Source organism: Monodelphis domestica, chromosome 7, assembly GCF_027887165.1.
Source record: "Monodelphis domestica isolate mMonDom1 chromosome 7, mMonDom1.pri, whole genome shotgun sequence".
Classification (NCBI taxonomy): domain Eukaryota; kingdom Metazoa; phylum Chordata; class Mammalia; order Didelphimorphia; family Didelphidae; genus Monodelphis; species Monodelphis domestica.
The window spans coordinates 88578724-88605144 of record NC_077233.1 but is presented as its reverse complement, the minus strand read 5'-3'; the positions used below and the strand labels follow the sequence as shown (position 1 = coordinate 88605144).

Genomic DNA, 26421 nt, shown 5'->3' with positions numbered 1-26421 from the left:
TTGTGAATTAATTCAACCATTCTGGAGGGCAGTTTGGAATTATGCCTAAAGGACTATAAAAGAATGCATACCTTTTGATCCAGCAATACCACTACTGGGTCTGTATCCCAAAGAGATGTTTTAAAATGGGAAGGGACCTGTTTGTACAAAAAATATTTAAAGCTGTGCTTTTTGTGATGGAAAAGAATTGGAACCTAAAGGGATGTCCCTCAATTGGGGAATGGCTAAACAAACTGTGGCATATGATGGTGATAGAATACTATTGTGCTATAAGGAATGATGAACAGATAATTTCAGAAAGAACTGGAAAGACTTACTTGAACTGATGCAGAGTGAAATAAACAGAACCAGGAAAATATTATACATACATAGTAACTGAAATATTGTGGGACAATCAAATGTGATAGACTTTACTACTAACAGCAATCCAGAACATTTCTGAGGGACTTATGAAAAAGAATGCTATCTATCTCTAGAGAAAGAATTGTTGGAGTATAAATGCAGATGAAAACATATGATTTATCACTTTTTTATTTAGGTATATGATTTAGGGTTTTGGTTTTACATGATTGTTCACTTGCAGAGTTGAATGATATGGAAATATGTGTTGCCTGATGGTGCATATATAGCTCAGATGGAGTTACTCCACGAGTATGGAGGGAAACATCATGAATCCTATAACGTTAGAAAACTTGTGTGGAAATTTGTTATTAAAATAAAAAAGGTAAAACATTTTAAACATTAAAAAGAATGCAACCTATACATATTTGTAGGAATCAGAGAACCTAACAGATAAGGATATTGAAAATTGGAGAAAGTAAAATTACTAGTGTGTTAATTTGCAGAGACAACAGGAATAGGGACTCAAGAAAAAGAGTTGTTCATAATAATGAGAAAAGACCACTTTGACAATAAAACAAAGGGGATGGTGTTGAGGGAATTTGAGATTTGAAAAAGGAGAGAAGAGGAAGCTCACTACAAGTGACCTAAATTTTTTCAGGGCAATTTTTGGGTAGTAATGACTTGGAGAGGAATGAGAAAGTAGAGACACCACGGAGCAAGGGACAAATATTCAAAACTGAAAATTCTGACTCTAGCAATTAAGATAGTTTCCTTTTGTTTATTTATCCTTGAAATCTAAAAATATGGAACTTCTTGCAGATAACTGAATGAATGGTTATGCCCAGCTTCCCTTCTTCGCTTGGCCATCAAAAAATCAAGAAATATGCCACATAAGTTAAAATTACAACAGAAAAAGAGAAAATAATCCTTATAACTTTGCAGAAAAACTAGCAGATGGACTAGATTAAATGATTAAATACTGTAGAAGAAAGATATAATACTACAATAATTATTATTAAACCTTTGAAATTGTATTAGAACAACTACAGTAACCTTAACAGTATTGAGATGCCTAAAAATAATTGAAATAAAAAAGTATATATGTATATATATATAAGAAAGGAAATTAGTCCTTTTAGAAAATTTGAAAAGACTGTATTCTCGCTGCTTAGACTATAATGTAGGAAAATTTTAATAAAACAACATATACTCTGAAAAAGAGAATGATGGAGGTATAATTTTAAAATTTAGAGAAAGATCAACAAGTAGCACATAAAAAATAACAAAATTGTAAAAATATCTGAGGTCTCTAGAAACATCACCCAATCTTAAGACAAATTTCAGTGAAACAATCAGAAATATTGGCCTCTCAGAATATTTAAAACTGAATTCTCATTTTTAATTCATTTTTTAAATTGGCAAAAAATACTTAGAATAGACAATCATAGACCATTAGAATCCATGGGATGACAGTAGAGTCATATCCCAAGTTTAACTCACTAAGAAATATAACTATACGGTTCAGATCTAAAGTGTCAAAGAATCTTGCAAAAAGACAAGTAGAGATATTAATTACAAATATTACTTGGACCTCTGTTTTATACTTATCACAACCCACTTTGTGACATAATTTTTGCATATGTTTCTTTTAGTTGTAAACATCTTGAGTGCAGAAACACCTATTGATTTTTGATATTTTCATCACTTAGCATAGTGTCTTGAGGGTGGTAAGTGCTTTAAAATATTTATTAGCCGGAATCAAAAAGTATAGAGCTCTAAATTCTAGAAGGAAGAAGGTTGATTAAATAATAAATTGACTAAGGTATTGATAAAAATGCAAATTTTGCAAATGCAAAAGGCATGATATGAATAAAATTTTCATGGGATGTATAAAAACTTACATTAACATTTAAGTAATTGGCAAAGGTGAATATAATGGATTAAATATTAATAACTTGTGAAATGTAGACACTTCAAAGTTTCACCTGTCCTTTCTTCTCCACATACAGAGATGGATGAGCATCTATGAGGTGATGAAATGAAAAGCCTCAGATTTAAAATGCAAGATTCAAATTAGAAAATAAAGAAATGTAATTTCCTTAAATAAAATAGATTTTCCCTTCCCTTGTGTCTTTCATAATGCACAGATCCCTTCAGTCGCCAGGACACCTACACATTGCTACCAACTGACAAATGTTTGTTGAATTGCAATGTTAATATAAATGTTGCACAGGAAAAGTGTTGTCTGTAATGAAAGTCATCTGTCCCTTGGCTTCATGGGCACTGAAGAAATTGGAACTATATTCATTTTTTCCTAACAATGAAAAGGAAAAATCCATATCTCAATTCATTCTACTTAATGTTAACATGAATAAAATCCAGATGATATACTGTAACACAAAAATTATTTTGTTTCTGACTAAATATGATCTCTACCTGAATATCACTTTATACATGCAACCACATTTTTTGAAACTAATGTTGAAAACTAAAATCAAGTTTTTTGATTTTTAATTTAACTATCTTTTCCCTATCAATATATAAAACCTACAAAGCAAATATTTGGTTATGAATTCTAAATATATGCTCAACAAATATTAAATTAGTGAATGAATTTAAGTAGTGGAAAGAGCCTTTCTGGATTTTACTTTTCTATAAAACAATGAAGCTCAACATAGTGATTTGTGATGCCACATCCCTCCCATTTCTAAAGTTATGATGTATGGATTAGGAGTATTTTGAACACTTCATTCAAATGTGCTGGATCAAATTTAACCAAAAATATAATGGAAATTATTTCCTAAGTGAATACAATATGAGTTTAACTATAATATACAACATAATTAATACTCTCACATGTGGAAACAGCTTATGTTAGTGGGAAGCACAGTGTTTTGTTTGGTTTTTTTGGCTTTATGGAAATGGGTGGTAGAAATGCTACAATATGGTCTACCCATACAAATGTTCCTATTATTATATCTAGGATCTCCCCAAAATAAGTGCTTTTATGTTCCTTGCCAATATCACCGCGATTTAGAATTTTATTTAATTCAGAATTTAAAATAGCAACAGACTTCCCAGTCTGCATATAAAGTAAACCTAAGGAGTTGCTTTATTGCTATAAGATGATGCACATATAAGTGACTTTTTCTTTTCTTTCCTTTCTTTTTTTTTTGAATGCACCTATGATTTCATTAGTATAGGGAATTCCCAGGGAAGAAGTACTTTTTACAGATGCAGGTAGGCATTTTTTATTAGAATGTTTCCAGAACTGTTTAGTGGTTCTCCCAGAATCACACAGCAAAAATGTCACAAAGACCACAGTCGACTCCATTGCCTCTTCTCTACTCACTACAACATAATACTACGTATCTGTAGGTTGTATCTTAAGAATGATGATGATAATAGTAATTCACAATTTATTGGGTTTTAAGCTTTGCAGAGCACTTTAGAATTATTCTTTAATTTGATCAGTTAACAGTAGATCTAAAAAGTAATAAATGACATAGTGTTTTAAGTACATTAGTTAAAAGGAGTGAACTGGTACAGCCCCTTCATTGTAAAGATGAGATAGAATCTCCAAAAGGCCCAAGGGAACCTGTAAATATTAAGATGGCAAAGATCTGGGATCCAAGTTCTGCCTTCAAATTCACTTACACTTCCTCCACCATGATGACATGAAGATGTTTTTGAGATATGTGGGGTCCTATCTTTTCACCGTTCTCAGGATTTTTTCCTGGCTTGTGATAGTTTTGCCTTTTCTTTACTTCTCTTAAGAAGCTTTCTGAGCAGTTTATCCAAATTTTGATAGGTATTGTACATTTGGGGATGCACTGTTGAATGTTATATTTAGCAGTGCTACTGTTAATGATTCTTTAACATTCAAAATTATAAACAATAACTTTATTTTACTTCTCTATTATTCAGAATTGCATTCTTAATATGATGACACAACTACTTCTGTCACAGAAGTTAAAATCTAAAACTGTCAGATAGTAATTTCCTTAAGATCAAGAATGGGGTCATCTTAAATCTATAATCTTTGAATCTTTTGTGGCAAGCACAATGCTTTATCATGCAGTAAGTGATTAATAAAAAAAAAAGTTTCTTGATTTGGACTGAAATGTAATCAATCTTTGGTCCAGAAGCTTTATACCACATTCCTAGGAGCCCTTCTTAAAATATGTATGTATTTTTGAACTAGAAAATAATTAACAAACATGAACATTTCCATAGTCATAAAACAATATATTAGACAATGTGGTAGTACCAATATTGTCCTGCTTCTCTTTATCCATTTCTGAATTGCTTTATATTTAAAAAATACTTAATTGGTACTCTTTTCTGAGTTTGTCATTATATAAATACTAACTTCATTCTATATCAGTTCAGGTAAAATCTCCCAAACGTTTGTGAATCTATCCCTTTTGTCATTTCATATGGCACAATGGCATTTTATTACACTCATAAACCACAATCAACCATTCCCCTGTTGATGAGCACCTCTCCCTCCTTTAGCTTCCAATTCTATGCCACTATCATAAAAGAATTGTTATAAATATTTTTGTATATATGAGTTCTTTTCCCTTTTTTAAAAAATTCTCTTTGGAGTCTAGGTCTAATAAAGGTAATATTAGGTCAATGGGTATGTACAGTTTAGTGACTTACTGGACTTGCTTTCTAAAATGACTGGTTTCTTGTACCCTGAAGAGATAATAAGGAAAAAAAATCTTGTACAAGAATATTCATAGCTGCGTTCTTTGTGGTGGCAAAAAATTAGAAAACGAGGGGATGCCCATCAATTGGGGAATGGCTGAACAAATTGTGGCATATGTTGGTGATGGAATACTATTGTGCTCAAAGGAATAATAAAGTGGAGGAATTCCATGGAGACTGGAACAACCTCCAAGAAGTGATGCAGAGCAAAAGGAGCAGAACCAGGAGAACATTGTACACAGAGACTGATACACTGTGGTACAACTGAATGTAATGCACTTCTCCATTAGTGGCAATGCAGTGATCCTGAACAACTTGGAGGGATCTGTGAGAAAGAACACTATCCACATTCAGAGGAAACACTGTGGGAGTAGAAACACCAAAGAAAAACAACTGCTTGAATACATGGATCAAGGGGATATGGTTGGGGATGTAGACCCTAAATGATCATCCTAGTGCAAACACCAACAACATGGAAATGGGTTCTGATCAAGGACACATGTAATACCCAATGAAATTGCACTTTGGCTGTGGAACAGGTGGGGGGAAAATAATATAATTCTTGTAACCAAGGAATAATGTTCTAAATTGACTAAATAAATTAACTTTAATTAAAAAATAATAAATAAATAAAATGACTGGTTTCACCAGCCATAGCATTGCTGGGTTTGTACTCCAAAGAGATAATAAGGAAAAAGATATGTACAAAAATATTCATAGCTGTGTTCTTTGTGGTGGCAAAAAAATGGAAAATGAGGGGATGCCCTTCGATTGGAGAATAGCTGAACAAATTGTGGTATAAGTTGGTGATGGAATACTATTGTGCTCAAAGGAATAATAAAGTGGAGGAATTCCATGTGAACTGGAGTGACCTCCAGGAATTGATGCAGAGTGAAAGGAGCAGAACCAGGAGAACCTTATACACACAGACAGATGCACTGTGGTACAATTGAATGTAATGGACTTCTCTACTAGCAGCAATGCAGTGATCCAGGACAATTCTGAGGGACTTATGAGAAAGAACACTATCCACATCCAGAGGAAGAACTGTGGGAGTAGAAACACAGAAGAAAGACAACTGCTTGATCACATGAGTCGATGGGGATATGATTGGGGATGTAGACTCTAAGCAATCACTCTAATACAAATATTAATAATATGGAAATAGTTCTTGATCAATGACACGTTAAACCCAGTGGAATTGTGTGCCAGCTACAGAAGGAGGTTGGGGGAGGGGAGGGAAAGAACATGAATCTTATAACCACAGGAAAATATTCTAAATCTTCTAATTAAATACAATTTTCAACAAAAAAAAATTTAGAAATAAAATGGCTGGATTCATTCACAGCTCCATCAGTAGTGTTTTTACAACCCCATTTATTTGCAATCCCACCAGCATTTGCCATTTTTTGTTTTTGTCAACTTTGCTGATGTGAAGTTGATACTGAGAGTCTTAAGTTTTACAATTTTCTCATTCTTAACATGGAATGTTTTCCATTTAGTTGATAGGTTACATTCCTTCCCTTGAGAAATGCTGATCCCTATGCTTTGACCTATTGAGGAATCATTTTGTTCTTATATATTTGTACCTATTCTTTGTATATCTTGGCTATAACACTTTTCAGAGGAATCTGCTACAAAGATTTCCCCAGGCAAAGGTTTTGCTTCCAATTCCAAATGCACTATTTTTTATTCATAACAAATCTTTTCAATTAAAGTCATCCATTTGCTCTTCTGTAAGTGTTCCTCTCCCTTGTTTGGCCAGGAACTCTCCCCCTATCCACAGTTTGAAAAGTTATCTTCTTTTAATCTCCTGATTAGTTTCTCCTATGATCTTTGATATCTAGGCTATATTTAATTAGGAGTTTATTGTGGTATATGGTATGAAATGTTGCTTGTGATCCATTTTTCCTAGGCTTCTTTACAGTTTTCCTGGCAGTTTTTGTAGAATGCTGATTCCTTACCCCTTTACTTTGTACCTTGAGTTTATTGAACAATATGATCTTGTATTCAGTTATTTCTGTATCTTGTCTCCCTAATCTCTTCCAATGATCAACATTTTCTGTTTTTAACTAGTAGCAAATTGTTTCAATGATTGATATTTCACAATATAGTCTTGAGATCTAGTACTGCTAAGAACCCTTCCTTTCTTCCCACCCCCCCATTATTTCCCTTGTAGTTCTTGGCCTTTTGTTCTCCCAAAGACTTTCTTATTACTTACCTGGTTTTACAAAATAATTCTTTGTTAGTTTCATTCGCAAAGCATTTGGTCTGTAATTTAGAGATATTGTTATTTTTATGGTTCCAGAACAATTCATTTGTCTTTTGATTGTAGACTGAGGTCATAGATCTTCTCTTTCTCAGTTTTGTTCATCTATTTTCTGAGTTAGAGATCTCCCCCTTAGAATGGCTTTATTTGTATCTAATATTCATTACCATTTTGCACCATTTGTCATCAGTTGTTTTGTGGTTATTCTCTCCATTAGCATTGTTATGGCCATTGTGCTTTATTGTCTTTAGGTCATTCTGTAACAGTTTGAGTAAAGGTTTCCATGCTTTTCTGAATTAGGTAATTAGGTGATGTAGCAGTGAATGGATGGAGCCCTGGGTCTAAGTCAGACCTCAGAAACTCACTAACTGTGAACGCAGGCAAATCACTTATGTTCTTGTTTTCTCATCTGTAAAATGGTGATATGAGCACTGTCTTTACAAGGTTATTGGGAGGATGAAATGAGATAATATTTGTTAATCACTTAAAGTAGTTATCTGGCGCATAATAGAAACTATATAAATGTTAGCTATAATTATTGTCAATTTTTTTCTTACACATCAGCAATATTCCCTTAAACATGCACCACAATTTGTTTAGCCTTTTCCCAGTCAATGGACATAGCATTTCTTTCCATTTCTTTGCATAGCAGTGAAATCTCTAAGTTGAGATATAGACGTTTTAGCCAATTTGTTTGCATAATTCCAAATTGCTTTCCAGAATGGCTGGAACACTTCATAGCTCTGCCAAGAATCCATTAGTATTTCTTTCTTTCTGCAACACTTGTAACATTGATTATTCCCATCTTTTGTCATCTTTGCCAATTTTCTGGTATGAGGTAATACCTTGTCTTGTTTTGATTTAATTTTGTCTTATTGTTAGTGAGGCGGACCATAGTTTTATTTGGTTTCTAATTGTTTGCAGTTCTTCATTGGGAATTTTTTTCATGTCCTTTGACCTCTTCTCTTTTGAGGAAATGACATTTGTCCTCATGTTTCTGTTAGTTATCTCTATATCTTTGATACTTATTTCTCAGCAGAGTTATTTGATATAGAGATGTTTTCCCATTTGACTATTTCTCTTCTTATCTTAGATGCATTAATTTTGTTCATGCAGCAGCTTTTCAGTTTTATATAACCAAAATAATCTATTTTGTATTTTTTACTTTTCTCTATACCATTTTATTAAGTATAAATATCTATGAGCAATATATAATTTACTTCTCTTCCTATTGTTTTATTATAATATTTTTATTACACTAGAATATTCAAATTATTAAAAATGCATTTTGAATTTATTATGGAACATGATATAAAAGATTGATGAACATCTAGTTTTTACTAGATTGTTCTCAAGTTTTTCGAGTAGATTTTAATCACATATTTTAAAAGTTCTTTCCTAAATTATTTGGGAGTTTGTGTTTATTGAACAGTGGGTTATTGAGCTATATTATTTCTCATTTTCTCTTATTTAGTATTTCATTGATCTGTTTCTTAATATTTTAACCAAAAGGAATCAAAAAATAATTGAAAATTCATAACATAATTTGAAGATTAAAGTTGATATTCTATCTTTATTCCTGTCTTTGTCCAATATTTCTTTTGACATTCAATATCTTTATAAAATCTGTATCTTTAGTTCTCTCAAATGAGTCTTGTTATTTTATCAAGTTCTGTAAAGTATCCTTTTCATAATTGACTGGCCTAGCATCAAAACTACAAATTACCTTTGGTAATCATTTAATTTTTATTCCTGACATGAGACTGCCATGGGAACTAAGTATTTTTCCAGTTATTTAAATTATTCTTTATTTATTTAAGAAAATATTTTGTAAATGAATTTATATAAGCATTGGGTGTGTAGCTTAAATTGACCCCTGGGTATTTTATATATTTTAGAGATATTTTGAAGAGGATTTCCCTTTATGTTATAGTTTCTTGGATTTTATTGCTATTAAATGATGCTATTATTTTATGGGTTTATTTTTGAGCCTACATATTTGCTGAAGCTATTAATTGTCTCAATTTATCTTCTGATTTTCTAAGTATAATGCTATAAGCAAATAGAAATAGTTTTGTGTCTTCTTTGCCTATTTTTACATTTTTAATTTATTTTTCTTGTCTTATTGTTATTGCTAGCATTTCTAGAACTATCAGTAGTGAAGAGGAATTCTTGCTTTACATTTGCATTAAAAAAGCTTTTTGTACATCCTCAATATGCAATTGGTGGATATTTTTTGTGATATTTCAAAAGATCCCTCTCTGCCTATACTTTGTGGAAATTTTAGCATAAATTTCCATTGTACTTTGCCTAGGATTTTTTCTGCATCTATTGAAATAATAATGTGGTTTGGGATATTTTTTGCTTTTAATGTGATTAATTGCATTTCCCTCATGTTGAGCCATTCTTGCATTGTACTGATTGCATCCTCAGCTATTCATTCATAATAACTAATGTATTTGAAAAATGTCATTCATATTACCTCTTGGTCCCACTTCACATAAAAAAATACATAGTACCAGGGACTATGTAAGTCTTTTTTGGAGACCAAATTAATTTAATATAATCACCAAACCCATTTTTAAAGTACTATATGAAGTCACTTTATCTGACCATCAAATCTTGGATCTGTTCTACACTAGTCATTGAATTCAGTTTGTTCAATCAATTATAGAAGTTTATGGCATTGAGAATTCTTTTAGTTTAAAAACTAAACAAACATTCTAAAGTAAACTGTTGCTCTATTGAAATTAGCTAGCCTTTTTTTCCACTTTAGATATTGTGGTTTTATGAAAGTGTGTTTAATTATGATACCCAGGAGCACCTGGTCTATGCTAAGGAACCATATTCTACCAAGTAAACAATCTAGTCATTTCCATGAATCTAAAGAGAATAGGGAATTGAGTCAGGCATGTAAAAGCTAGGTAATGAGAAATTGGGAAAAAGAGGAAGAATGTGTCTTTGTCTTTTATGAAAAGGGAAAAGAATTTTAATTTCTCCTTCCAACGATGTGTGAGAAACTCAGAAATTAGGGCCAAGTTGATTCATTGTTAATTACAGAGTATGGTGATAACAGGTCTGAGTATTAGTCACCATCCTGTTCTTCATTGATGACAGATCTTAATTCAGGAAGAATAGGATTTCTTTTTAAAGAATTAAACTTTAGCAGAACAGTACTTTTCATCTGCTATTCCTTGTATTTGAACCTTGAAATAAAATTAATTGAGTCTTAGCCTACAAAAGCTTTACAGATTGTTTTCCTTCATATATCAGCATTATACTTCTGATGAACTTAACTACCTTTGTTAGAATAACACAGGAAAGAAATAACATATTTCAGATGATTTCCTCCATCCAAATTATAAATAAATTAAACTACCTTCCTGCCTCCCTGAGAATAAATAAAATGCTGAAAGATAGAAAATGTTTCCATATGAGGATCAGTTGAAGTTTGATGGAATTGGAGATGGTTATGTTGGAGAAGAGAGAAGCTGAGGGAGAAGAATAGCATGGTACTTGCCTGCAAGAAGGATTAAAAGGATATTAAATGCAAGAAGGATTTGACTTATTCTCCTTGACTACAGAGGGGAGAATTAAGAATAGTGGGTATAAGTTGCAAGGCCAAATTTGGGTTGAAAGTAGGGAAAAGTTCCAAACAATTTAATTTGTCCCAAAGTTGAATGGTATGCCATTTGATGTGGAAGATTCCAAATCATCTAGGATGCTAAGTTGAAGACCAGCTGGCCATTTCTCAGAAATTTAAGTGTTCTCATTCACCTTTAGATGGACCAGATGATTTCTGAAGCTTCATGATAGCTGTGCCATTCTCTGATTCTATGACAGTTGTGCATACCCACATAGCCTGTTGTCATTTGTAACACTGACTTACACCAGTTGTTTTGTGGTTCTTGTTATTGTTTTACATTGGATTGTACATGGAGTTATAGGCAGACCTGGGCTATCATCCGTTTGTAAAGATATTTTATTTTATCAATTACATGTAACAACATTGCCACATTAGTTTTTATGAAATTATATGATCCAAACTGTCTTCCTCCTATAAAAATGGAGATTTTGAACCCTAGACTTCAATCCCCAGAAGTCCTTGGTATTTCCCAGAATTCCCTATAATCTCACCTGAATCTCCACATAGGTAAGATCACAATTGCAGTAACTCCTCCCACACACTCTTCTCTTTTACTTCAATGATGTAACAAGTAAGCCAACCATGGGGATTTTGAATGGGCTAATCAGCCATGGGCACATGGTTTTTATTTTGTATCCTTAATTTCTAATAATCCTTAATAAACCTCAAAAATATATTTTTATTATAGACTAATTTAATTTTTACACTCCCTCCATCCCCTCCCACTTCCCAGAGCTGGCAAATGATTTGACCTAGGTTATATGTGTATTGTCATGCAAAGCATTTCCATATCCTTCATTTTTGTAAGATAATAATCATATAAAACCAAAAACCCAAAACAAAAATCCAATTAAACTGAAGTGAAAAATTAGATTCTTTGACCTGCATTCTGAGCCCAACAGTTCTTTCTCTGGAGGTAGAAAGCATTCTTTGTTCTAAGTCCCGCAGAATTGTCCTAGCTCATTGTATTGCTGAGAATGGCTAAGTGTTTCACAGTTGGTTATCATCAGTTTGAATACTGTTAGGTGGAAACTCCTTCCATGATTTTCAGTGCCAATTGGTAGACTACATTAGTATGTTACCTAAATAAATTTATAGAAATCACTTTTAAGTAGGAACAAAAATAGAATAGCACATCTAGACCTCAAATTATAACATACATCAAAAAGTCATTATAATTCTTTTGTTCTGATTTTTTTTTAAAAAACAGTAAGCATCAGTGGAAAAGACTAAATGAAGAATTAGAAAAACTTGAATTCAATAAATCAGTGTTCAGCAAAATTAAGAATATAAATTATGGAGAGAAGAATTCTTTATTTTTCAAGAATTGATGAGAGAAATATTAAAATCAAGTTAAGGTTTTGCCTCACACCCCAGGATATTGGCAAAAATGACAAAAAGTGGGAATAATCAATGTTAGTAGAGTTGTGGGAAGACTGCCTCCCAAATACAGTGTCAGTGAATTGAATTAGTCCAAACATTTTGGAAATAAGTTTGAAAATATACTAAAGGGGGACAGGGAATCATGGATCATGTAACTATGGGAAAATATTCTAAATTTAAAAAAATTTTAAGAAATTATACTAAGGTAGGATAGTAGAATTAATTAGAAGGCATAATCTAACTCTATGTTGTTACCAAAAAAAAAATAAAACAAAAAGACAGAATTAGCATGAGAGTCTAGCAAAATCTCTGTTTTAGCTGAAGTTTAAAAAAAAAGACAAGAGGAACCATCATGAACTCAGACAAAGCAATGGCAAAAAATAAATAGACTTAATTAAGAAATAAACAAGGAAACTACATTTTTCTAAAAGGTAACATAAACAAGGGAGTCATATCATTGCATGCTCTCTCTCCATACATATAAATTTATAGATATATATCAAACAGCATAACATCTAAACATTTGCAGGAAAATGAATTACGAGGAAAAACAATAGCAGTCTGCCTCAAATAACCTCTCTCAGACCAAAATAAATCTAAACTGGAAAATTAACAAAAAAAAGTTAAGAAAGCAAAAATAATTTTGCAAAAGTTAAATATTATAAGCCTCTGAAGGTTTTTTATTAGAATTAAAACAGAGTACACACATATTTCTATGCATAATACCTTTACAAATATTGACTATGTCAAAGATACAAGCTTTTGGGGGGAAATTCACTATTCAATAAAAATTGCAGGGAAATCTGGAGTATGGATAAAAACAAGGCATACAATAACACCTCATACCACATATGAAGAAAAAGTCAAAATGGATACATCATTTAGAAATAAAAAGTGATACCATAAACAAACTAGAGGAGCCTAAATAATTTACTAGCCATACCCCCATGGATAAGGGAGGAATATATGGCTAAACAAGATGTAGAGAACAATATGAGCTGTAAAATGAATAACTTTGACTATATTAAATTTAAGAAAGTTTGTGGAACTAAGATTTGAAATAAAACAACAAACTACAGAAAAAAATTTATAGGAGGTGTCTCTGACAAAGTCTCAATTTCTCAAGTGTGTGGAAAACTGAGTCAAATTTATAAGAATACAAGGTGTTCTATAACTGACAAATGGTCAAAGCACATGAACAGACAGTTTTCAGATTATTAACTTAAAAGTAAAACTAATTTTAGTCATGAAAATTGGTCTACGTCACCATTAATTAGAGAAATGCAAATTAAAACAATTTTGAAGTACTACCTCATCTCTATTGGACTTGCTAATATGAGTCCCCAATATGATAAATGTTGAAGGGAATGTGGGAAAATTTGGACACTAATACTCTGTTAGTGGAGCTATGAACTGATACAACCATTCTGGAGAGCAATTTGAAACCGTGCTTAAAGGGACATAAAGCTGCATACTCTTTGACCCAAAAATTTCACTGCTAAATCTATATTCTAACTAAAGAGATCAAAGATAGGGGGAAAGGACCTATTTGTACAAAACTATTTATAGCAGCTTCTTTTTGGTGCAAAAAAAAAAAAATTTGAAACTGAAGGATTGTCCATCAGTGGGGAATGACTGAACAAGTTGTAGTATGTAGTTGTAATGGAAAACATTTGTGCCATAAGAAATGACTAACAGGATAATCAGAAAAAAACCTGAAAGACTGACATAAAGTGATAGAAAGTGAAGTGAGCAGAACCAGGTGAACATTGTACACAGTAACAACAATAATGTATGATGATCAACTATGAAAGACTTAGATATTAGCAGCAATGCAAGGCTCCAGGATGACTCCAAGGGACTCATGATAAATAAAGGCTATCCACTGCCATACAAGGAACTGCTGGAGTCTGAATGCAGATGGAGATGTTTTTTTAAAAAAAACAATAAAGTATTTCAATTAATAGCTAATTTTGCTTTTAAAAAGAAAGAAGAAAACCAAATTAATAACTAAAAAGTATAAATGATGAATTCACAAGTAATGAAGAAAAAAGAAGAAATAATTAGAAATGGTTTCAACCAATTATATACCAATAAACATGACAAACAAAAAGGAATGGATGAATATTTACAAAAATATAAAATGACTGAGTTAGCAGAGCAGCAAATAGAGGAATTAACCTTATTTCAGAAAAGGAAATTGAAGAAACCATAAATGAACTCAAACAGAAAAATCCACAGCCAGATGAATTTACAAGCCAATTTTGTCATATATTTAAATAACAATCAATTCTCCTTAAACTATCAGCATTTCATCATATTATCAACAAAACCCAGAAGGAAACAGAAATGGGAATTCCACTTAAAATAATTAAAGAATGTATAGAGTGCTTGGGAGTCTATGTATCAAGATACCTACGGAAAATATTTTATCAAAACTATAAAACATTCTTTATACAAATAACGACAGATTTGTGAGCCTGGAGAAATATTAATTATTCATCTCTAAGCCAAATCAATAAAATAAAAATGGTAATACTCACTAAATAAGTCTTTGTTCCATGCTATAGCGACATAGATAATAGTAACATATAATATTAATTATTAGTACCCCATAGATAATATTAACTTGTGGGTTTTTAAGTCATTATGTGATCATAGAAACCTATTTCTATTCAGTTTGACACCACCAGTATACACAACAAATAGAAGCAAATGAGTACAGTATCTAACAGTATCTCACAAACTCTAACAATTGGGGTAAAAAATCACTATTTACCTAAAATGGCTGGGTAAATTAAAGCAATCTGGCAGAAACTATGATTGGTTTAGAAACTAACACCACATCTCAAGAAAAGTTCCAAATTGATACATGAAGTGTATTATCACAAATAAATTTAGAACATCATAAATTCATCATACTTATTAATAGTGGGAGTGTTAATGACCAAATAAGAGTTAGAAAGGACTATTCTAAGATAAAATGGGCAATTCTAATGATGCAAAATTGAATGATTTTTTTCCATCACTGAGATAATGCACCTAAAATTGGAAAGGAAACAGACTGAAGAAAAAAAAATTAGGCCACCTATTTCTCTGATAAGAGTCTCATCTCCAAAATGTATAAATAACTGATTTAAGTTTGTTTTTTAAAAAGCCATTTCACAATTGATAAAAGATTTTGAAAAGGCAGTTTCCAGAAGAAAAATCAAACTTTCAATAGTCATATTTTTAAAATGCTCCAAATCAGTAATAATTAGAGAAATGCAATTAAAACAGTTCTGAGTTTATTTACACTTTACACCAATCAAATTGGCAAAGCTTAAATAAAAGAGGGCAGCAAATTTTGATAGGCTGCAAGAAAGCAAGTATTGGTCAATCTGTGAATGATCCAGCTATTCTAGAAAGCAGTTTGGAACTCTGATCAAGAAGTTATTCAGGGGGCAACTGGGTGGCTCAATGGATTGAAAGCCAGGCCCAGAGATAGGAGGTTCTGGGTTCAAATCTGGCCTCAGATACTTCCTAGCTGTATGACCTTGGGCAAGTCACCTAACTCCCATTGCCTAGCCCTTACCATTCTTCTGCCTGGGAACCAATACATAATATTGGAACTGATACATAGTTTTGGTTCCAAAACAAAAGGTAAGGGTTTTTTAAAAATAATTTTTAGAAAAGAAGTTATTCAGTTGTACATACCCTTTGACCTAGATATATACCACTAAGAGACATATTCCCATAAGACCAAAGAAAGAGAAAAAGGACCCATAAAACATACAGTTTTCAGAAGCTCTTTTTTCATGGCAAAAAACTGGAAATTAAGGATGGTTATCAATTTGGAAATGGATGAACAAATTAGTGCTCATCAATTTAATGGAATATTATCTTGTCATAAAAAATTACCAATATATTAAAAAAGTCTGATATATGCAATGTTCCACATCCATCATCCCACAACCCCTGCAAAAAAGCATATCAAGCTGTTTCTTTTCACCTCTTCTTTGAGGCCAAGTTTCATCATTAGAATCTCTGAACATTCATTTTTTATTGCTTTATTGTTGTTCTTTCTATATACATTATTATGCTGATATTTTTTTTCTGCATTTTTCTTATTTCATTTTGCATCATTTAATATATATTTCCATGGTTCTTGGTAGACATCATATTCAGACTTTCTGATAAAATGGTAATGGTTACTTATATTCACATACCACTGTCTATTTAGCCATTCCTCAATCATTGATCATCTACTTTGCTTCCAGTTATTTTTGGCCCTCAAAAAACTACTATACATAATTTTGCATATATGGAAACTTTCTTTTGGTCATTGACTTACTTGGGATATTCCATATAGCAGTAGAATCTCTGTATCAAAGGACAAAGATATGTTAACCCCTTTGTTTACATAATTCCATATTGCTTTCCACAATGATTAGACCATTTCACTGCTCTGCCACTGAAGTGTCTATATTTTTTTAAATCCTACAAATTTTTCCCTTTGCAAAATTTTTATTCTTACTCATAAATCTTTAATTATATTTTTATAATTAAGTTGTATTTCAGATAAATCAATTCTACACATGCAAAATGCTAGTTTAGAAACCTCATCAAACTTGAAAATCTAGTTTATGAGATGTCTTTCTAATGTCTTCCCCTTTCATTTAAAGTCTACTTTCTCAAATTCCATTCTATTCATGTTATTTGTTCTAGATTCTATTTTCTTTTCTCTTGCTTATGAGAATCTAGCCTTTATGGTATAATATTGTCCATGAACATGATACAAAAGGGGACAGGGTGGTGATAAATTAAAACTTGAGGAAACTAATTGTATGTTTATGTATATCACTACAAGCACAAAACCTCAAAAGAAACTTTGTTATTCAAAAGTCTTTGATGATTTTTCTGTTATTTCTTCAAAAATAGCAGTCAGATTCAACTCAACACAATATATCACCAAGAATGTTTCTTAAAATATTTTAAAACAACCAAGTCCATCAGGTTAAATGTTGGCTTAAACATTGGATTAATGATATATATGTAATATCTCCTCTGGCCTCATTCTCTCTTTTTTAAATTTTATTTCATTTATATATTTTGTTTTTGCATTACAAACATTTACAGATTACTCCACTTCATGAGAAATCTGTTATAATGAAGTAAAACAATTAATTAAAACTAACAATACAGTGACTTTATCTGAAAGCGCATGAAACATTTTATACATATTTATTTTTATATATTTCATATATATTTCATATTCCCCTACTTCTAAAAAATAATGAAAATCTCTTTTCTTTTTATTCTGTCCCAAACATTGAAATGAAAATCAATTATTATAACAAATATGCCTAGTCAAATAAAACAAATATCCTCTATACAAAAAATATTTCTCATTCTGCAACCCAAATTTGTCTCAGACTCTGTAATTGATAGCATGTTTCGCTATCAGTCTTCTAAAATCACAAATGGTCATTGTACAATTCATAATTCTTATGGTTTTCAAAGTTTTTTGTCTTTATACTGTGTTCATATTTGTATAAATTGTTTTCCTAGTTCTGCTTATTTCATTCATCAGTTTCTAAAAATCTTCAAATTTGTTCATTTTTATATTATCAATATTAGAATATAAATTGTTCTCCTGGATCTGCTTATTCATTCTTCCTTTGATCATGTAGGTCTTCTATGTTTTTAAAAATTCATCTTTTTGCTAATAGCACAATATTGTTACATCACAGTCATATACTGCAATTAATTTAACCATTTGTTGGTTGATGGTCATGCTCTTAGTTTCCAGGGTATTTTTTTGCTACCACAAAAAAGCAGGTGCTAAATATTTTTGTACATAAAGATCTTTTTCCTCTTGCCTTTATCTCTTTTGAGCATAAACTTAGCAATGGTGTATCTCGGTCAAAGGGTACATACGGTTTGTTAACTTTTGTGTATAATTTCAAGTTTCTCAATAGAATGATCATACCATTCAGAGGTCCACCAACAATATAGCAAGTTGCCTGTTTTCTCACAACTCTACCAGCATTTATCATTTTCCATTTTTGTCATCTTTGTTGAACCTCAGAATTTCATTGATTTTCATTTCTCTAATTATTAGAGATTTTAACCAGAACCCAGGAGGTTCTGGGTTCAAATATGACATCAGATACTTCCTAGCTTTGTGACCCTGGGCAAGTAGCTTGACACCAATTACCCTTACCCCTCTTCTGCCTTAGAACTGATATGAAAGAAGATATGGGTTGTTTTTTAATACCTCCTGAGCTTGGTTGTTTACTTCAAGGAAACAAGGAAGCAAATGGCCTCCCTATATCTTTAAAGGATCAGGTATTGCTTACATGAAAGAAGTGCCACTCCTTCCAATAGGGCTGATTGGGAAGAGCCATGGTGGCCATTGTGCTCCGTGGCAATAGAACTACTCTCCCACTCTGGGCTCTACCTGGTTTGATTTTTTTTTTAAACCTCCAAACTGAAGCATTAAAACTCAGATTTTGCAGCAGAAATTCTGACAGTGATGAGGCAAATCCTACTTGGCACATTTGCTTCATTAAAGATACCTGGGTGTATTCTAATATGTCTAAATCTGTCATTTCTGATGACTGTCATCCACATTCATTCTAAAATTCTGTATGTATTTTTGACATGTATTTGAATATGGAACTTTTAGGGAAGCCAAGCACATTATTGAATAAGTTGAGCTACAGGCTTCTATGTTTTCATAATCTGATTTTATGTTATATTTGAGTAGCTGCAGCCAATTAAATGTTAGGTTGTGATGGCAAAAAAAAATGGATGTGAATAAAAACCTAGTTAGTGTTGTTCTTCTTATTCTGTGGTGAACAAGCTTCTCTGCAGGACTGAACTAATCATTTGCATGATGGGAATTGATATGTCTTTCCATAAGTCATGTCTTCAATCTGTTGCCCACAATAAGATATCACTAAACTGTGGAATTAGAGTAAATAGTGCAGTATGCCTTTTTAAGGGAAGCTATCCAGATGTAAAGGCAGCTAGTTGCCACATTGGATTAGAGCACCAGGCTTGAAGTCAGGAAAAGACTTGAATTCCAATCCAACCTGCTGAGCAAGTCACTTAACCCCAATCACCCTAATTTCTTCATCTGTAAAATGAATTGGAGAAAAAAAATGGCAAACCATGCCTGTGTCTTTGCCAAAAAAAAAAAAGTGAGATCATGAAGGGTCAGACACAACTGAACAACAACATCCAAATGATATCAAAAATCTGTTCATTTCAAAGAACAGAATTAAATCTTACATAATGCATTCTTTTATACATTCATATGGATAAAATGTGATTTCATATTGTTTTATAAAATGTATTCTTTTCTTCTTAAGACCATGATCCTAATCTTATCAAATGAACTATTAAATCAGTTTAGACTGTTAAATGCGGAAAGCTTTGGGTTGACTCCATGTTCCCTAAACTCATCCTCCATCCATCTCTCACCTCTGTCCCTTGGTCCAGGCTTCCTTCCCAACCCTGGAATAGGCTTCCTTCTCTCTTCTACTTAGAACCCTGGTTTTGTTCAAGGCTTGTGTGTTCCCTCTGGAGGAACCTTTCCTGACTCCCACCCTAAGATGAGAGTACACTCTTCCTCATCAAACGATCAGTTAACTATTGAATTAGAATTATAAGCTCTTCAAGAATTCAGAAAACGCCCCCTAGCTGAACTGAGCCTAGTAGGAATACACCATATGCATACTTGTCAAACATGGACTAGCTGCCTCAATTCACCATGTGTCATAAGACTATGTTTTGTTTTTCTTTTGCATTTGACTATATATATGTATATATATGCATATGTATATATATGTATTTATAAATATACATATGTATAGTATTCACATAAATGAACTTCCAAAAAAAGAATTATAAGCTCTTTTAAGACAAGCATTTTCATTTACTTTGTCTTTGAATATTCAACACCTGTAACATAAGAGAAATTTAATTAATCCTTGTTGGATTAAACTGGATTCAGGGGCTTCCTCTTAAGCAGAGGTTATCATTCCTATCCTGGGAATGTTGTAAAAGTGATTCTTTGATAAGGCATAGATTGAAATAGATTTGAGTGGTTATTTTAATCATACTGCCTTAAATCTAGATCATGGGGTTCTAATGTGAAGCTCAAATACTCCTAGGAGTACTCAGAATATTTAGTTAATAACTGTTACCCTACTGAAATTTTTCCAAAATAGTAGTAGTAGAGAAAAGATGTGTGGATTGAAGAGAAACAGGGAGGAAGCCAGGCTGAAATGAGAAAGGATGAGATCATAAAAAAGGATTTGAAAAGTTGAAAGAGACAGTTGAAAAAATAATTTAGTACTGTCTAAAATCAAATGAATAATTTTTTGGTTCTTTTTATATTGAGCTAGAAAGAATCAACAACAATGACTGAGTGAAGGAGCAAACTAATCTCTACAATAACCAGAAACTGAATTGATTTCCAACCTATGAAGTTACAACATTTGTAGCCTGGAGAAGCAGATTTCATTCTTATTAAACATTCTTACAAGGCTAAATTTAATTTTATTTATAAGAAATTGTCTCTGTAATTCAGTTCTGTTCCCAACCAAATCCAAGGCAAAAAATAAACTGGAGTTTGATATGCAAGTTTCTCTTTCAATAAAACAACTGGTTTACAAGAAAGATAATCAAAACTCTCTAATTTATCTGGCTATGTTCTAATAAACATTTAACAACTTTATGACCATTTTTTTTATTTAACAGGTTTATTTTCTCTCACAGCAACATTGAACATCAAAAGATAGAAAGACCGAAAATGGTTGGGAATTCCTGATCTAGATGGTCCTCTCCTTTACAATTAGAACACATCTTTGAAATATTGGGAGTTTTACTTTATAATCCTGAGAGAAAATCTAGTTGAGTAATTTTAATTTATTATCAAAATTTAGCTCTGCATAGATGCTATGAAACAAATCTTTTTTTAGAACTCATTTAAAGAAAAAATAATTCAAAAAACAACACTCTACATTACAGCATATGTTTATAAGTTCCTTTACATATGGGAATTTTTCATTTGCCTCTGGGTTTTACTTAAAATATATCTCTTTTGCTCAAAGAAAATCCAAATGGGATGTATATCCACTCCTCCCCTGGACTTCAACTTTCAACTGTTTCTCTAAAAGGGCCAAAACTTTTTCCCAAATCTCTATCTGAAGTGTTATGAATCACTCAAAAATTCATACTTCTGGCCACCAGGTTTTTAAAACATTTATAATCAGATATGTTGACATAAATTATAATTCAATATGGAACCTGATTGTGAGATGAAAAATCTAAATAAATACTGTGTAAATGTTTTGGCTTCCAACCAGGATGGTCAGATCTGTCTTTTCTTCCATATGTTCCTCCCCTAATTAAGCAGGAAGCCCAGTAGGCTAGGTGCAATCATCCTGGTAACAAATGCATATACTTGACCCTCCTTGCCTTGCCACTGTCATTGATGCACAGCCTGAAAAATGGAAGATCTTTCTTCTTTCTCACAAGTCCCAGAGCCATATTCAGAAAACAGCAACCAACTATTGAACTCCAGGACAGAGTTTATTTGGCCATTTCTAAAGTCTGTGGCTGTCTCCAAGGCAGTGCTCTTAAGGCATACCTTTTTGTTTTGCTTTTGTCCAAGTGACTAATAAAAATGTTAAATATCACTGAACCAAATATAAATCCCTAAGGCATGCCCCCTGAAGACCCTCTGCCATCTAGATGTTTAATCATCAACAACTAATCTTTTAGTCTAGCCATCTAACCATTTCAGAATCTGTCTTACTCATATCTCTATATTTTATCCATAGGCATAGAATGAGATACTTTTTCAAAAGTTTTGCTAAAATATAGATGAACTGCATCCATGGTCTTCCTCTTATCTACTAGTTTAATAGTCCCATTAAAAAAGGAAATAAGGTTAATCCAGTTTCAATCAACAAACCTTTATTAAGCACCTATCATGTCCCAGTGTTAGTGCTGGAATTTCAAATAAAAAGGCTGAAATAATTTCTACTCTCAATATGTTCTTTTTTAAATCTATACTATCTATTATCTTATTTTGAAAATCTTAATTGGCTTTTATTCTTTTTCAAGTAATGAGTTTTTTAAATTAATCTGTCTTTCCTACTAACCCTTCTTCCATTAAGCAAATTAAAAACAAAGAATACAAATCTTTCAAAATATAGCTTTGTAGTCAAGCAAAATAAATTCTCATTTATCCATGTATGAAAATATGTCTCTATGAATTTTAAGTTCATCATTCCCAGCAGAATATGTGGCATATTATAGCTCCATTCTCTTGGACTCATAGTTTATTATTGCATTGAACAGAGTTCTAGTCTTTCAGAATTGTTTTTCTCTATTATGTTATCATTGTGTAAACTGTTCTTCTTGTCCTGCTCACTTCACTCTGCATTAATTCAAACAACACTTAGCCATTTCCTTTGCAATTGTCCATTTTATAATCCTTATAATAATATTCCATTAAATCTGTATGTCACAAATTGTTTGGCTAGTAGAAGAGTGCTGAACCTGAAAGCAGGAAGACTAATCTTCTTGAGTTCAAATCTGACCTCAGACATTTACTGACTGGGTGACTGTGGGCACTTAGCCCCTTTTGCCTCAGTTTCTGAGGCGTAAAATGAGCTGGTGAAATGGAAAACTACTCCAGTACCTTTGCCACAAAAAGCCCAAATAAAATCACAAAATTTCAGATGCAATTGAACAAAAACGTCAACCCTGTTAGTTTCCAGTTTGGGGCTACAATGAAGAGCTGCCAAAAATATTTTTCTACATCTAAATTCTTTTCCTCATTCTTTGATTTCTTTAGGGGATAAGCCTAAGTATGGTGTGACTGGGTCAAAGGGTATATACAGTTTAAAAATTTTCTCGGCACAGTTCCAAGTTGCTTTCCAGAATGCCTAAACTAATTCACAGTTCCACCAACAGTGCTCCAAAATGTGTCATTTTTCTCTTTTGTAATCTTTATGAGTTTCATAAATGAGTTGGAAACTTAAAGTTGTTTTAATTTGAATTTCTATTATTCTTAGTAACTTAGAGAATGTTTCATATGATTGTTGATTCTTTTACTTTTTCCTTTGATAACTGCTTGTTCATATCCCTTGACTATTGATCTATTCAAGAATGACTCTTAATCTGGTAAATTCAAATCAGATCCTTATACATCTTGGGAATGAGACCTTCATCAGGGAAATTTGTTGCAAAGAATTTTTCCCAACCACTTGTTTCCTTTCTAATTTTTACTACTTTGATTTGTTTTGCAAAAACTTTAAAAATCTATACTATCAGAACTGTCTGTTTCATCCTGTGATCCTTCATATCACTCATTTAGTCATGAATTTTTCTCATTCATAGATCTGAGAGGTAATTTCTTCATCTCTCTTCTAATTTATTTATGATGGGATCTTTTATTTTTTTAAACCTTTACCTTCCATCTTAGAATCAATACTGTGCGTATTAGTTCTAAGGCACAAGAATGGTAAGGGCTAGGCAATGGAAGTTAGGTGACTTGCCCAGAGTCACACAGCTAGGCCTGGCTTTCCATCCACTGAGCCACCCAGCTGCCCCTTGATATGGGATCTTTTATACATAGATCATTTATCCATTTGGAGCTCACCTTTTTGATGAGGTGGAAGTCTAGAACAAATTACTGATAATTGCTGTACAGTTTTCCCAACAAAATTTTCAAAAATTTAATCTTTTTCCCAGTACTTACAGACTTCTGGTTTATCAGACACACTATTGTGTGTGTGTTTGCTTTAGTATTTTGTGTACCTAATCTGTTCGTCTGTCTCTCTTTTTTAACCAGTACAAGATCATTTTTAGTGATTACTGTTTTGTAGTACATTTTGAGATCTGGTTCTGATAGAACACAATCTGTCCTTGATGAATCTATGCTAGCTCTTTGTAACCTTTTCCTTCCTTTAAAATTTTTTCATTTTAAAATCATCCATTCTAGAATTTTCCCAGGAGTCTAAGTCAGCTCGCTGGCTGGTCTCTGGCTTATAAATTCTACTCTCTTTTGACATTGGCCCATAACAACTTTTTGCCCTTGGTATCATTTTCCTCAGTTACTCAAATAGTCAGTGGGGTCAGCAATCACATCTGCTAATCCTTTCAGTACCTAAACATGGTGTTGATCTGGGTCAAAGCAATTCATCAAGTGTAGCAAAGAGTTATTTTACTTATTTCCTTTCAAATCTCAGCTATCTGTTCCTTGTTAGTCATTTAAAATTTAGCTTTTTGTTTCTCTGAAATTTTAGCACACATTTTGCTATTTTTACAAAACTATTTCATAGTTTTATATTTATCCTGTTAGCTAGCCTTGTTTCTACATTCTAAGATACATTTCTTTTTTAAATATTTAAGTTGTTTGGTCAGTGAGTTCTCTGTATATCTACATCAGACTCTTCAGATAAATCCCATTTTTCTCCTACTTGGAGTTATTTCTTTTGTACTTCCATTTCAGAACTTCCTTTGCAGAGATTTTCAATGGCTATAACAAAGAAAGAGCATGGGTAAAAGAGGAGTTTGTTGGAAAAGCATTATATATTAAGAAAATATATTCATGTGAAGAAATTTAGGAATCAGAAGGAGAAATCATCATGATGGAATGATTTTCATTCTTGAACATCTTGCATCCCTCCTTGTCATAACTTTTCCCATAGCATTTTAGTCCTGTTTTTCTTCGAATCTTTTGAAATTTGCTTTCCAGATATTGAGAATGCATGTCAAACTAGGTCACAATTTCTTCTTCTCTATTACAAACCATTAGAATGAGTGGTCTCTTCCATCCTTACCCCATAAGGGTTCCCGTCATTTCCACTATAGTAATCAAGTGTGGTCCTGTTAGTGAGAATCAGAGCCAGAATACAATTTCCCCTTATTGCGTTTTCTAAAAATTATGACTAGGCAAGTCAAAAAGCTATTAACTATTCTGCATTTGACAAGAAGAGAGCTCCAGCAGATATCTAGATAGTGTAACCACTATATCTTATAGACTATTTCTCAGACTCTTCATCTGTTTTCTTTTTGTCCAGTTGTTCAGTAGTATATTGCAATACAAAAATCACTTCTGTTTCTTCCTTTATTGACCTTCATTCAAATAGTCTCCATCATGTTTCCTCCCTCTTGTTCCTAAATTTCCCTTGAGTATATGTTCTTTTTTTTTTAAATCCTTCTGTCTCAGAATTGACATATTAGTCCCAAGCAAAAGAGTGGTAAGGGCTAGGCAATGGGGGTTAAAGTGATTTGCCCAGGATCACCCATCTAGGAAGTGTCTGAGGCTAGATTTGAACCTACGATCTCCCATCTCTAAGCCTGGTTCTCTTTATCCACTAAGCCACATAGCAGCCCCACAAATATACTTTCTTAACATACAATGATTCTTCACATCACATCCCTCTTTTACCTGTCCTTTTCCTTTTAAATAAGGCATACCCAACAAGAATCTTTGCCAAGGAAGTACTAAGATACAAGTTTTTGTTTATTAATGTTAGTGACCATAGAAAACTGTATTTATCTCCAATCAAGAAACTAATATGGAGCACTCTAATTTCTAGATTTGGTTTGTAAGCATATAGGGTTCCAGTGCCTTTTTTTAATCCTGATTTATTACTCAGTTTGTCATACCACTCAGAATTCTCTCCAGGTAGGACAGGGCACTAAAATTTTTTAAAAGGTAATATTACAATGTTCACAATAAAGTGTATGAAAATGTTTCGATTTTATTCTCATTAAGGTGGTACTTATAAAGTGCCATCAGGAATAAAAGTGAAGGAATCTATTTGATCATAGGAGAAAGAGATTGAAAACACTGCTGCTAATAATACTTATTAGAAAATCTATTTAGATAGCTTGATGAGTTTTGGAAACCTACACTGAATTAAATGGTATGGTCTGAAACTTAATGTTGAATGAACATAGGTCTTTGTGAATTGCATTGGTGTCCCCCTCCCCCACCTGCTGACATTTGAAATTGACAATCCACTCCCTGCCACAGACTAGATACCGTATG

General features: G+C 32.4%; 1 protein-coding gene across 6 annotated transcripts in view; it reads left to right on the top strand.

Moving 5' to 3' along the window:
• DOCK3 (dedicator of cytokinesis 3) overlaps positions 1-26421 on the top strand; it is a 604983-nt gene that overhangs the window by 339719 nt on the left and 238843 nt on the right. The window lies entirely within an intron of this gene.